This window comes from Strigops habroptila, chromosome 11 (assembly GCF_004027225.2).
Source record: "Strigops habroptila isolate Jane chromosome 11, bStrHab1.2.pri, whole genome shotgun sequence".
Classification (NCBI taxonomy): Eukaryota; Metazoa; Chordata; class Aves; order Psittaciformes; family Psittacidae; genus Strigops; species Strigops habroptila.
The window spans coordinates 25,408,670-25,422,706 of NC_046360.1; positions in this window are offsets into that span (position 1 = coordinate 25,408,670).

Here is a 14,037-nt window from a genome sequence, read left to right on the forward strand (position 1 = left end):
GCATTAGCATTACCTGACCTTTGCTCTGCCTGGTCTACATTTTAACTCTCATTTATGGGACATTTCCAGAGTTCATCTTGTCACAGTAATCAGGAATAAAAGAAAAAATCTCTACCCCAATGACAGCAATGAGGGCATAATCTGATACATATTACTTTAGAAGCAATGCCAGGTTTAGCATTCCTTGCTATCCATTCTCTTGGCATATCAATATGGTGTTGCACCACAATGACCACAATGTTTTCCTCTTTGGGAAAAAGGAAAAATTCTTATCTAGACAGCGCTGTCATACAGTTAATTGGACAAATTACCAATCTCTTGGAATAGTATTTTTAAATCTAAAATGTGTGTTTGTGTAACTTTAGTAAAACATCCTTAAGGATGTGGGGAAAAGAGCCTCTCTCAGAGAAGTAAACCCATTGTTCTTACCTGGCCTCTGTGCTAATATTGAAGATCATACTGAATAAAAGAAGTGAGCTGAGAATTGATAAATATTTTTCCTTTTTTTTTTCCACTCTGTACATATCCATTTTTTTAACAAATTAAAGACTCAGCAAAGACTATAGAACTTGTATATAGCTCTGTAGTAACCATTAAGACATTTGGCTTTGTCATCTGAGGGAAAAAAAATCTATTTATTGATTAGCCTGAGTCTTGCATTTTAGGAAGTATCACTCTGTTCACTCTGATGCCGCTTGTTTCCAGCCATCCTTTGGATAATCTGTTATTGTTCAGAAGTGGTGTGTCCTAAGGACAGCAGAGTGCAACTGTATTTTTTTCTTAGCTGTAACAGGATAAGCATTTGATGCCAGAATTTAGCAACTCTAATAACAAAATTGGCCTCTTGTAGCTGGGGTCCTATTGCCAAGTAACCATATCAGTAAGTCTCCCAGCTTCTGTCACATTCAGCCTATTGTTTCTTTGGTTTGTAAATACAAATACTGCCACAAATCCAGAACATTTTCAATCTAAACATGGATAAAGTACGACAGATGGACGTAGAACACAGATGGAAGAAGGGAATAGAAAGTCTTCATTGCCACAATCCATATCATACTGATTATGAAGAAAAAAATAGCTCTGTTTCTGCAGCACCCATAAAATATTTTTGAGCTTGAAACTTCCATAAAGCAGTTGCTGATGAATTGCTCAGCAACTTCTGCCCTTTAGGCAGTCAACAGTCCTGCTATCCCTATTTTTGTCCATTTATTTTTCACCCATGACAACCAGTTCTAAGTGTCACAGACATCCCTTTTTTCATTCACCAAACCAAGATTCAAATGTGTAAATATTTTATGATCTCCATGACCTTTCAAGTGGCCTTGAAAGTATAGTTGAATTCCATAGTGATGTTAATTGGCTTACTTCAACTTTACAAGTATAAAAAGGTCATTCAGTGAGATCTTAAGTGCTCTAAACTTGTTAGCTTCCTTAGTATGGAAGAAGAAACACAACAAATAACTCCTTTTTTTAGGAAAGAAATGCAAGTGAAAAAATACATATGGACAACAAGTGTTAACCCCTTCGATATAGGAGCTATCGGGGGTGGTGTGTGCATAGTAAGGCCTGGAAAAGGAATCCCTTTCCAAAAAGCTTTTGTTTAAAACCTCTGTACTTCAAGTTGCCAGTTAGTCAAATCATTTATGAATTATTATATACCATACACACAATCATAGAATGGTTTGGGTTGGAAGGGACCTTCAAGATCACCAGGTTCCACCCCCCCCCGCCATGGGCAGGGACGCTTTCCATTAGACCAGGTTGCTGCAAGCCCCATCCAACCTGGCCTTGAACACTGCCAGGGGTGGAGCAGTCACAGCTTCTCTGGGCAACCTGTGCCAGCGCCTCAGCACCCTCACAGGGAAGAACTTCAGTTTAAAGCCATTCCCCCTTGTCCTGTCACTACTTGCCCTTGTAAAAAGTCCCTCTCCAGCTTTCCTGTAGGCCCCCTTTAGGTACTGGATGCCTTCTCTCTTCCAGACTGAACAAGCCCCACTCTCTCAGCCTGTCTTCACAGGAGAGGTTCTCCAGCCCTCGGAGCATCTTTGTGCCCTTCTCTGGGCTCGCTTGAGAAGGTCCAAAGAACCATGTAGCTTTTGCAATACTATTATTTTCAGTATTTTGCTTCCCCCTGAACAAAAGGATTTATTTACCTTGATAAAATGAAAAAGAGAAAAAAAGCTACCTCTTAGAATTTTCCAAAAGTCATGTTGCATAACACCATGTAGCCATAGAGATGAGATGAAACTGCATTTTTCTGTGTTACTGAAACAAGAGCAGTGTACATGCTATAAAAGTGAGATGTCACTATAACATGTTTGAAGAAAAATCTTATCAAATGGTTTAATAGTAGTGCCTTATTTTGCAAATGGAAAAGTGAATTAGGGAGGGAAAAGGTTACACCCCAAATATTCTGGAATAGAAATCAATGTGTTTCAGCTCCTGGCCATATGGCTGTTTCACAGACTATCTTTGGACATTCTATTTGGGCATTTCTAACAGAACTGTAGTAGTACACCATCTTTCTAGCTCTGTATTTTAACCCCCTAAATACAAGTCAAAAGGAACACACACACACATACACTCAGCTAAGAATAATCATACAAAATTTCAGGGAAAATATTTTAATCACTGTTAGAGACAGAAATAGTCATTACTGTGTCAGTGCTGCAGCCTCTTCCTTGGCAACTTCACTGATACACCTCAGAGACTTCCATTGGTCTGGCAATAAGCCCATTAAAACAAGTTATTTTCTACTTAGTGTACATAAAAGTGACAGAATTTGGTTCATTCTTACTACTATGATCCAATAACTTATGCTGCTGAATTACCACATGTTGTAAGAGCATACTCAATTAAAAACATTAAGTACAACATAATATTATAGAACGCCCTTTCAAGAAGTGACAATTTTTTATAACCTGTAGAGAGCTGCACAAGTATGAAGCAATTTCTCATAGATATTAGAGTAATTGCTGGCAGGTTCCATTTGTTCCAGAATATAATACAGTATCACTATCGGATGTACATTAGCATTGCATTAGTACAGAAAAATCACTGCAGAAGAAAGACCACACTGACTTGAGCTACAGTAAGCAACGTGATAATTTGTTGTCACGCTTGTCATCACAAGTTCATTCTCATCTTGTAGTAGCTAGATAAGTGTCTTTTTCTCTGAAGCACAGAACATTTTTGAAAGCTATGGCACAACATTTTTATCTCCTTAATAAAGCTCCTTTGCCTGTTCAAAAGGAATATCCTGAACTGCTAGTGTCCCAATATCTTTCTATACAAGCTTATCTAATTCAACCGTATGAAGCTTTCAGAATGAACAGAACTACAGTATATACTTATATATATTTTTGTGTATGTATACTTACAAGAACAACCCTATATATATATGTGTGCATGTGTACATACACATCCACCCATATATATATAGCTTTCATGGTAGAAACAAAACAGTTGGCAAAGCTTACTCATGAAGTGGGATTGAATCATAAACCATTCAAGGGATCTAGGCTGTTTTCCCAATTTTCTGCAAAAACATTTATTGTCAGATATAATGAACACTCTCTTCACAGACTGATAAGGATTACATCTAAATGAATTTACATTTTCAGAAATTCTAAAGCTCAGATGAAAATGAAAATATTTAGCAAGTAGCATTTGTTGAGATTTATTAAAATTATTTTGAAATACATCCAAGTTCAAGCCCACCTTGGTTTAAGAAGTAAGTTATGAGTAAAGAGCTTTGCTCAGAAAATTTGACAAAAGGGGAGATTCATACAAAACATGAGAGAAAGCATTACATCAGCGTAGGTGATGCTCTCCTTTTCTTGTAAATCTCCATCCATTACGCTGCATTTTCTGTTTCAGCTATACCCAAGGGCTGGACAGGTAAAAACCAAGCCATAAGGATAAAAGCAAAACATTTCCAATTCTAAAAGCCTTTTTATTGTTAAATTTTGTGGGAGGGAGGGGACGGAATTCAGTGTAGCTGATGGGGTTTATGCCAAATCAATCTCTACAATTACTTAATTTAGTCAGAGCTGAATCTGCTATTACTGCTTTGGTTAACTTTTTTATGCACCATTTAGTCAGTCAAAGATTTATGAAGTACTGCACAAAATATGAAAGAAATCCTAGAAACTTATAGAACTGTTAGGACAGAGTTTATAATTCTACAGAAATCCATGAAATTTCACCTATCGCCAACCATAATTACAACTGTGAAATTCTTAAGAAGGGAAGGTAAAACTATAATAAAACTTTCCATTTGGGAGCATATATCACATTTTACTAATTGAGGGACCAGTTCACCATCATGTGTAACCTGTAATGTTAACAGCATCTTTACTAAATGTATATAAAATTCTACTTCCCCAACAGAATTCTTCACACAGTTACAGGGACTATCAAAAATGGCAAGGAAAAGGACAATCATATATTTACGTTTAGGGTTAAATACTCTCATTAATAACTATAATGAAATAAGTTATCAGCAAATGAAACCCCATGAGGCCATACAGAAGATTGTATGAACTAGACATGCAACTTCTTCCTTCATATTCTTCTTAATCTAGATAATACAGAGGTGAAGTTTGCAACAATTTATTACTTACCCCCAAATACAAATGTGAATCCAATCACATGTTCAGCTTAAGGGTGAAGGAAAAGAGAAGGTGCTGAACTTTTGGGAAGAAACCAGATACTGATAAAGGGAAGGACAAGAGACTATGGAAATGCCTATGAAAATGGCATTGTTTACAGTGTAGAAAGACAAGGGCAGATGAGGGAATTTGGTAGAAAATCCTGCTATTTATCCCTCAGCACAAACACTTTTATATTCAGCCTGCTGATACTCTACTCGGATTTTTCCTAATCAGATCAGCAAAAATACAAAAGCTCCTTGAAAATGTTTGTAGAGAAATCTGTTTGTTTCTATCTGCCTCTGCCTGGTGGATATGCTTCTCTTCCCTTATCACACAGAAGTGCTGTGATCTAGATTGATCATCTTAACAAAACTTCCAAACACACAAATAATTACATGTTCCCTAAATAACACAATGGTGTATTAACTATTTTTCCTAAGTCATGTAACAATAAAGTGTAATATTTGTATTTACTATGCCCTCAATATTTTAATCTATGTAACATTTCTGTGGTTCCCTCCATCAGAAACAATTGGAAAAAGTATAAAAACATAACAGTTTCGAAGAAAAAAGGATTTTTTAACATGCTGTCATCCTGTGATAATGTCAGGTCATAAATGAAGGTGTGGTCTCCTGCCCACTATACAATAAATGGATACATGGGATAGCCATTTATAGAAATTAATATATTTGTCTTAGAGCAAGATAAATGACAATCATCTCCTCTCTTGTTTATATAGTTCCATTGTCTCATGTAAAGGTAAAAATCAGCTCATAGCTGATTTCTCAAAGCCACACAATTTCTAGCAAATACTGCTACTCAGGATGTTTGTTTATTATGATGTCTGTTATTTTTTCTGTGTATTATTATCTGATACTACAGAGCTCCATTTAACAAGAGCCTTCATACCTTCCCTCACTTCCCAAGCTGATGCAGCTATGCAACTCAATATTAAGTTTACTCTAAAATCCCTGAAAATTTGGTTTTAAAAACCGAACACAAACAGCGCCAGAAGCTCAGAGCCCACCTCTTCCGAGACGATCCATTACAAAATGAACATACCCTTACTCTCTCCCTCAGGGGTTCTTCTGAGCAGTCCCTTTGCCTAAGTTCTTGAAATCAGAATGGTTCAGATTCTGAATAAGTTAAATCTTGTCCCCAGAAGACAAACAATATAATACAAACTGATGGAAATATAATTACTAGCATTCATTTGCTAAAGCTATCATTTTCTTTTATACTTCTGCAGCTGGTTTAACTTCGATTGTTTCACGGCTTTCTCCTAGTATATCCTCTGCATGCCGATTTGTCCAAGTTCTGATGAACATTCCCTATTTGGCTGATCTATTTGTTTTTATCTTAGAGGTTTTTAACAATTTATGGACATTTTCTTCATAAGAACATTAAAGTATATGTATATATAAGAATAAAGATGGGGAGAAAGCTATCTGCATAACACCTGATCAAGTGCTTGCTCAGAAAAATTCACTGGCTTGATCCATTTTTGGTATGCAGATAACTTTCTCCCCTTTTTCTCCACTTTTTTGGCCCCTATTTTGAGTTGAAGATGACATTTTTAATTTTCAAAGTATAATATAGTTTTACTTTATTAGTGTTTGATTTACTACAGTTTTTCCTTGCTTTATGACAATCATTCATATTTGATAACAAGTACAAATAAACATCACTACTGTTTCAATTATTTGGTTATTATTTTCTGCTATTTTAATGTTTTAATTTAGCTTTTATTAGCGTATGTTCAAATCCATACTGATTGATTTCTTGCGAGGACAGTTTCTGCGGTCCTTACATCAGATATTTCTATCTGCTGTGAGATACTAATTTTACTATATCAAATGCTTCTGCTAATCTCCTATGTAGTAGAACCTAGTCAGCTCACATGGGACACTATGCATGAAGTTGAGGCATGCATCAGTGCCAATATGATAGCTCTATCCAAAAGGCAGCTCCTTTAAGCCTATCGGATTGTTATGAAAGGGGAAAATGGGAGAGGAAAAAATATCAAGCTTATTAACCTGGAGCAAAAACTCTCAGCTGTCAAACGATAATCCTGAAATGCTTGCCATGTCTTAATGAAACACAACATGGACTGACAAAATGCAGGGAACCTATCTCAACTCCCTGCTGTACAGTGAATTTCTGCCCAGACATCAAAGACTATTTTGCATTCTCTGCAGCTTGCAAATTGTACTGAACAGTTGTCAGATTTCTGCAAAATGCATTTCAGTCAAGACTTGAGAAGTAAGAGGCTCGTTTGTAAGTATTTTGCAGGAGATGCCTTCCTGACAAGAATGAAATGTTAAGTGGTAATCTTAGCTTTTATAATGTTTTATTATAAACTATATCAAAACATACTTTTAGGAAAAAAAGATGATACATACTTTAGATGAAACATTGGTCCATCCTCACTTAATAGGCTGATCATTAGTAACCTCATTATTTTAAAAATCCAAACTTGATGCTACATATTAGTGTTATGTAATTAACATTCGAATCTCATTCCCAGAAAATACTGTTATTTTGATGCAGGCTTTATTCTTCCCCAACATTTGATGGGGAATATATTTGTAAGAAATACTACTCGATGCCTTTGTGTTTTGACAATCACTGTGTATTACAGTATAGTACCATGACGTTTATTTGCTATAAGAATACGGAAAGAAAACTTGGTAAAAATCTGTAGCCACTTAACTTAGATCACAATCCGTTCTTTGCTTGGTAACATTTTGCCTTACTGTGCAACATGTTCTACTCCTACACTTTGAACCAATTCTACAATGACACTACACATAAATCCTTTTTAGCCACAAACTTTGAAATAAGTTTTGTGATGAATTTGAGGTTTTTTTTTTTTTTTCATTTAAGACTGCCATGGGAAGAAACAGGACAGGAAATGAGTGTGACAAGAACCTTGTTTAGCTATGTGCAATTTCACAGTACCACGTGCCATGTACAGACAACAAATACACATCAAACATGCCTTTTTGAAGCAAGGCTCACTTCAAAAGATGTTTCTTCCAAAACAAGTTACTGGAATATTCAGTTAAGTATGTTATCTCCGAACAATTCCTATGAACAGTGGTAATGCAAAAGTTGATATTCGCAGAGGTGCATGAGATATCTGAATAGAGAAGATACTTTACAAATACTTATGGCAAATGCTATAAAGCCCAAGAAGCTAATTAAAGAGTTTATCTCAATAGGAAAGTAGGATTTACTTTTGTTCTGATACAGTGCAACTCCACTGGAGCAACACCCATTTTTGCCACCCATTAATTTGGCTGCAACCCAATCAAACTGATGGAGTTGAAGGTTACAAAAGGAAAAGACCACTGTAGTCTTCAATTTACATAAATCTGGGTGGATTACTTCCAAGTTTTTCTTCCTGCTTTAATGTTGTTCAGTAATGCATATGCAATAAGAACATAGTTTCCTTACATTCCTTACGTGCTTCTTGGTGGTCAAAACTGTGTATATTTCAGAACAGGAAAGTACCAATTTTCCATGTAATAGCATTGCAAGGGAACAAGTTATACAAAGACAATACGAAGACAATTCCTATTAACACAATCTCAAGTATAACTATAATTTAAATCCACAAATATGAAGGGAAGGAATGTGTAATACCCACAATGAAAACAAAGTATGATACATATGGTCTGCATATTTCTTGGCCACAAAGGCAGGTTTCAGAAACTGCATTCCTCTGATACATAGGAATATATTTTAGAAATATGCTAATGTTTAAAAACTTCTCAGTGTGTACTAATCCATGATATCAGATATAAACTCTAATTTATGGACATCACGTAAGCTCCTGTTGGGAATACTATTTTAAAATCAGAACACGTAGTCCTGTATCAGTTGGAGTGCCAAAAAGTAACTGATTTTCTTGAAAGCAAGATTTTGTTTGATTTCAACAGTCAGTTTATTTGGCATACAGTTCATACGTTCATTTCATTAATTGTCAAGTATGCTAGCTAAAGATTAACACCATCTCATGCTGGCATTTGATTGCATGAAGTTGATAGTTACTCTTCATTTTGCATTTGCAGGAAGCAATCAAGAAAACAAATCTAAAACCTTTCATTTACATTCCCTAAAATGTATTGGAAGCAAGACCAAAACTACTTAGGTTTCCCATTTAACTTCTGATGACCTAAAAACTAAGCATGAATTTGAACCTGTCCAGTAGCATAGAAGACATTTTTATGCTTTGAGGGCTGCTGTTCTTCAGCAGTCATCTTTGTGTCAGCGCTCATCTGCAGAGCACTTGACAGGGATTTGCTGTTCACTCACCTTTGCGCTCAGCTTCTCTATAGTTCAAACTACTGAATTTAATGAAGAAAAATTAAATACACCTTAAGGACATTCCTGATTTAATTTACCACATCTGCAATGGCTGGATATCCTAGAGAAACCACATACACGTTAAAAAGAAGGATGATGATCTCTGTCTGTCACTGTAAGGTAAAAGGATACACTTTCTATTCTGGAAAGGTTTGGGGATCACTTCCCCCCAAAATTAAGTTAAAAATCAGACAAAATAGTTATTAATGAAATAAAACCATACTTGCAGTATATTCAACTATTTAAAAAATACTCCCCCATGCAGCAACAATTCCTACATTCCATATGCGAGGCCCAAAAAAATGTATTCTTGGGGGACCCTCAGCTGCATTTGTATTGTAAATGCATTTACAAACCCAATCCCAGGCCAAACCCCCATTGTTCTAGCTTCCAGGAGCTATCACTAACAATGCTGAATTTAATCACTGTGCCAATCCATTTATCCACCTAGAAAATAAGCCTAACAATTCTGAGTGGGGTTTTCATGAGTATGTAAGTGATTGAAAAATCAATGGGACTTGTTCTCTCTCGTCACTTAAGACCAGATATTAATGGTATTTATGTATCTGGAGATCAAGGCAGACACCTGATGGGACTTTCATAACACCTACCTCCCACTGAAATCTCAGCCTCTTACCTTGCTTATATGGGCTATTAGAAAGTTTAATTAATGAGTGATTTGAGTGCTTTGTATAGTGTTTCATGATCCTTAGGAGAGATGCATGTAGCCTGAAAGTATTTTTATTCAGTCCTCTGGAATGATAAGTCAAGGACTTAGGAACGCTGGTGATTAATTTATCAGGAAATGAAATAGAACCTGGTTAACTCTTTCTGCAAGCATTCAAACAGTCCTTGTGTTATAGAAACAAGTATTGTCTCCTCTATTCTTAAAAGCATAAGCACTTTAAATAATATTTTTGGACAAGCAGTAGCAGGAAACATAATGTTTAGATTTCTTCAGATATTTCACATCACCTCCCATCATGCCCATTACACTGGATTCTAACATTCACATGGAATTCTGCAGATAAGAATCAGTAAGTAAAACTACAAAGCTTATTTATATAATATGGAAACCTGGCAAGTTAGAGCATAGTCCATACAATGAGACATAATGTCATGAATTGCATTACAGAGTTTGGAATGCATGGCTAAAGCATCCAGTCCAAAATACAAAAATGCCTAATGATAATATATAGATTCCATAGCCACATATTTAAAAAATGTATGTCAGCAGAGGCAATTAATTTCATATCTAGTGAAAAGATACAGGGAAGATAAAACCACAAATTAAGGCTGGAGTTTTATGATCTGATGCAACCTACATTAAAACTCTCCAAATAAAATAGAATAATTGTCTTAAAGTTGAAAGGTTCCCATGATTTAAAATCACAGCAAATACTGAAAGATTAAAAAAATAGGTATTTTTTTAAATGTAAATCAGAGCAGGATTTATCTTCAAAGACTCCTTTATTGTTTCCTCAAAAAACATTTTAAATTGTAGCATGTACACTAGATAGATTTGCTTGCTCGTTTAAAAAGTATGTCAATTTATAGGTGATTAGACTGCCTTAAAATCTGTACTGTCAGCATCAGTGCACAATGTACTCTCAGTGCATGATGGGTAACTGTCCTGCTGTGGGACAGAGTAATTCTCCTGTCAAATAAACACTTTGATACAATCCTTCTCACAATATATAAACATTACATAGGGATTCCTTATGAAACTGTGGTTCAGTTAAGGGATATAGTGTATTTTTAGAATTCTGCCTATTAATGTGGGAATGACACATGATATTTCAGGAGGAAATTTCCAGGGTAGTTTGAAAGAGAAAAAAAAAATAGAAAAATCTGGCCTTCATGATAATACAAAGCCAAGTGCACATTAATGGAAGGAGTGATTTTTTTTTTAACGTAGGAAGTCCTTTTACACAAGTTACAATCTGCTTATTTCCATTTACTTATATAAAAATCTTGCACTTCACAAAACACAAGCCTTCAAAAATGGTATTCGATAAAGGAATACACAAATTAAAATTATTTTGGCCAACTTCATCTATGGTATAGCTGTTAAAGAATTAATCTGACACCTTACATGCAAGCCAAACCAGTTCTGCTTCAGATACCAAAGGGCAACAGCCTGTTTGATTCAACAAAGATAATTTAAAGTTACAGAGTAAAAGGAATATAGATACTTACATGCTTTATGTAGTGAATTTCCAATAAGACTACTAGTCAAAGAAAGAGGAAAAATACATTCTGGTTAATTCCTTCCTCTCCAGCAATTCTCACTTAAGCATGTTTTATTTTTTTCCATTTGCATCTTACAGAACAGCATATGTGCTCAAGTTTGGAGTAGTGAGGAAGCCAGTTTTTGCCTTGTGGTGCACATATATGCATTTACTTTAGAATGAAATGTGCATACCAGGGCAGAATGTCTGCATAAGTCTCTTGAGGATGTGACTTGAGTGAATCAACAGGCCATTTGATATATTCCTTTGCCCTATAACAGGATAAAATATAAGGGATTTTCCTTTTTGAAGGAAATGAATTACCAAATTTCTTTCTTTAGACTAACTGAGCCTTATTCTTTTCACTCTCAAGCCTCTGCTGCCCTTGGACATACATATATTGTGCAAATTAGGTGTAACATTTGGGTTAAAAAATGGTTTAAAAATATCTAAAGTTTAATAACTCTGAGCCAGAGCTTCAACCACAGCAAGCCAAAAAACTCGATTTCTCCCTGGGAGTCAGAAAGTTTAGCAAGAATCTCATACACTAAAAATTATGCAAATGCTCCCACGCATGGGGGCAAGAATTCTGAAAACAAGGAGTAAAGCAGCATGCCAACAAGGTAATGGGTGAGGATGAATTCAGAAAGGGCTACAAGGTGACTTTGTTTCAGCTTCCCCGATTCTCACTTTTTTGTTAATGATACCAAAAATAAACACGTGCAGTTTTACCTAAGCACAGCAATTAGCACGTGATTAACTCTCCCTTCCGTAGAGGTTTACTGTAGACCTGGTATGACCTGAACAAAAAGTGACCAGTGTTCTGCAGCTATCAAAACTGAACACTGAGGTAGTAGTACAATTATTAAAGTAATTAATTATTAAAGTAATAAAAGTAGTAAAATTATTTGCATTACAGCCTTCCTGTAATCTACTGTAATGTGTGAATTTTCCATAACATTTCACACATGTTCATTTACAAACAGCATTAAATATAGAACAGAATTAAACATAGAATATAGGGGACTGGTTTATTCTGTCACTTTGAAAGCACTCCCTTCCCCCATAATGCTACAGCCAACAACCTGATGTTAAGACCCTGAATTGCTCTTTAATATTAGGGGGGCTTTTTGAATCAGACTTGTGATTAAGTATCTACCAAGCCTGCATATTGTACCCTTTAACCCTACCCCATTATAGAACCCCCAGTTCCCTATGTTTGGAACAAGTTTTCTAGATGGTCTTAACTTGTAGACAAAGAATAGCACTGATTTTTTTTTTTCCAAGTCCTGAAACCACTGTGATTTGCATTAAAAGGACTATTAATCTTAATTCTGGTGTCATCCTGGACACCTCAGCACTTGATCAACTATCAGCTTTCTGACAACCTATTTTCACACTTGCCTAGCAAAAGACTGAGGTTTCACAGTCCTCCCGATTTTCTGTATGACAAAGGCAAACTTTTGAGGAGATGTTTTAAACTAGATTGCCACCTGCTGTCAGGAGGCAAATCAGGAGACAGATCTGGTTGGCTACATTATTTCAAATTCTGCAAGTATAATAGAAACTTATTAATTTGGCAAATCCATTGTGAAGCAGGGGATGAAACATAAATTTTAAATTAGTGAAGAATGACTTAGTGCCCACTCTCCTTTTCTTTTGTTTGGCCATGATTTTTTCCAGAAAAAACAAGATGAGTCAATGAGAAGGAAATTACCAGTGAAATTAACTTAGCTAGGCATGCCCTGCTCATCAGAATACAACATTCTCTTGCAGCTCTTATCACACCGTGACCAGATACATACAGTTGGGAGGAAATGAGGCAGATTAGAGAGCTGCTTACTACAGGCACAATGTTTTGAGAGAGATTGTGGATGCTGCAAGCTGACTAGGAAGAAGAAAATGCTTCAGCCTTCTCCTCCATCAATCTAGAGGTGATTGTCTGCAGGACACTAGGATTTAGTCTCTATGGTAACGGTTCATTTCAATGAATTAAGTTTTGGGAGAAGCAGGATGGTTAAAAAAATAGAGTAAGGTTAAGGGGTTTTTAACACCTTGAGTGTTTTGAGTGAATTAAAGAGAACATAATTTAATTGGCATATAAACTGTTAAATTAATGAGAAGGGATTATGAATATCAACAGAGACCACCTCCCCCCACCCCCATAGAAGATTAAAATATGTACACTGAAAGTTTACACATATGAATATGTTTCTTTGACAAACAAGCAAAACATGTTTTCTTTGTAGTCTCAAAAGGGCAAAACTTGTACTACTGTCAGCTGCAGCCAGCACTGCCCCTAAATATATGGGACTTGTGGCCAGACAAAATTAACTACATCTAGAAGCAACGCTATTCAGGACAGGTCTTAAGATCTTGACGTTCTTTGAAATGAAGGATTTCAGTAAGCACTGGCTTTAAAAGTAAGCTTAAATGCTATCTTCCAGAGTAGAAGATCTAAACGGGCTCTGAGGCACTTCACTGAAGCTGACTGGACTCTTCAACACAGCCAAATCCTCCTTACATAAGTCGAAGATGTTTTTCCTAAAAATGAGGCAAAATGTAGATTCATTTAATTTGCACGGTTACGTGGACAGTGCTTAACATTCAGTTCTCAATACGCTTCTCAAGAGCATCAGATATGGTCCACGAATACCCACCAACCCCCAGAGCGTGGCTTGGGAAACCCACGGAAAGCAGTGACGATTGCCAAGGGCTGGATCACAAGCTCCAATAGGACCGGCACTCGGAAACGCTGCAGTAGCCCCAGGTACAGCAA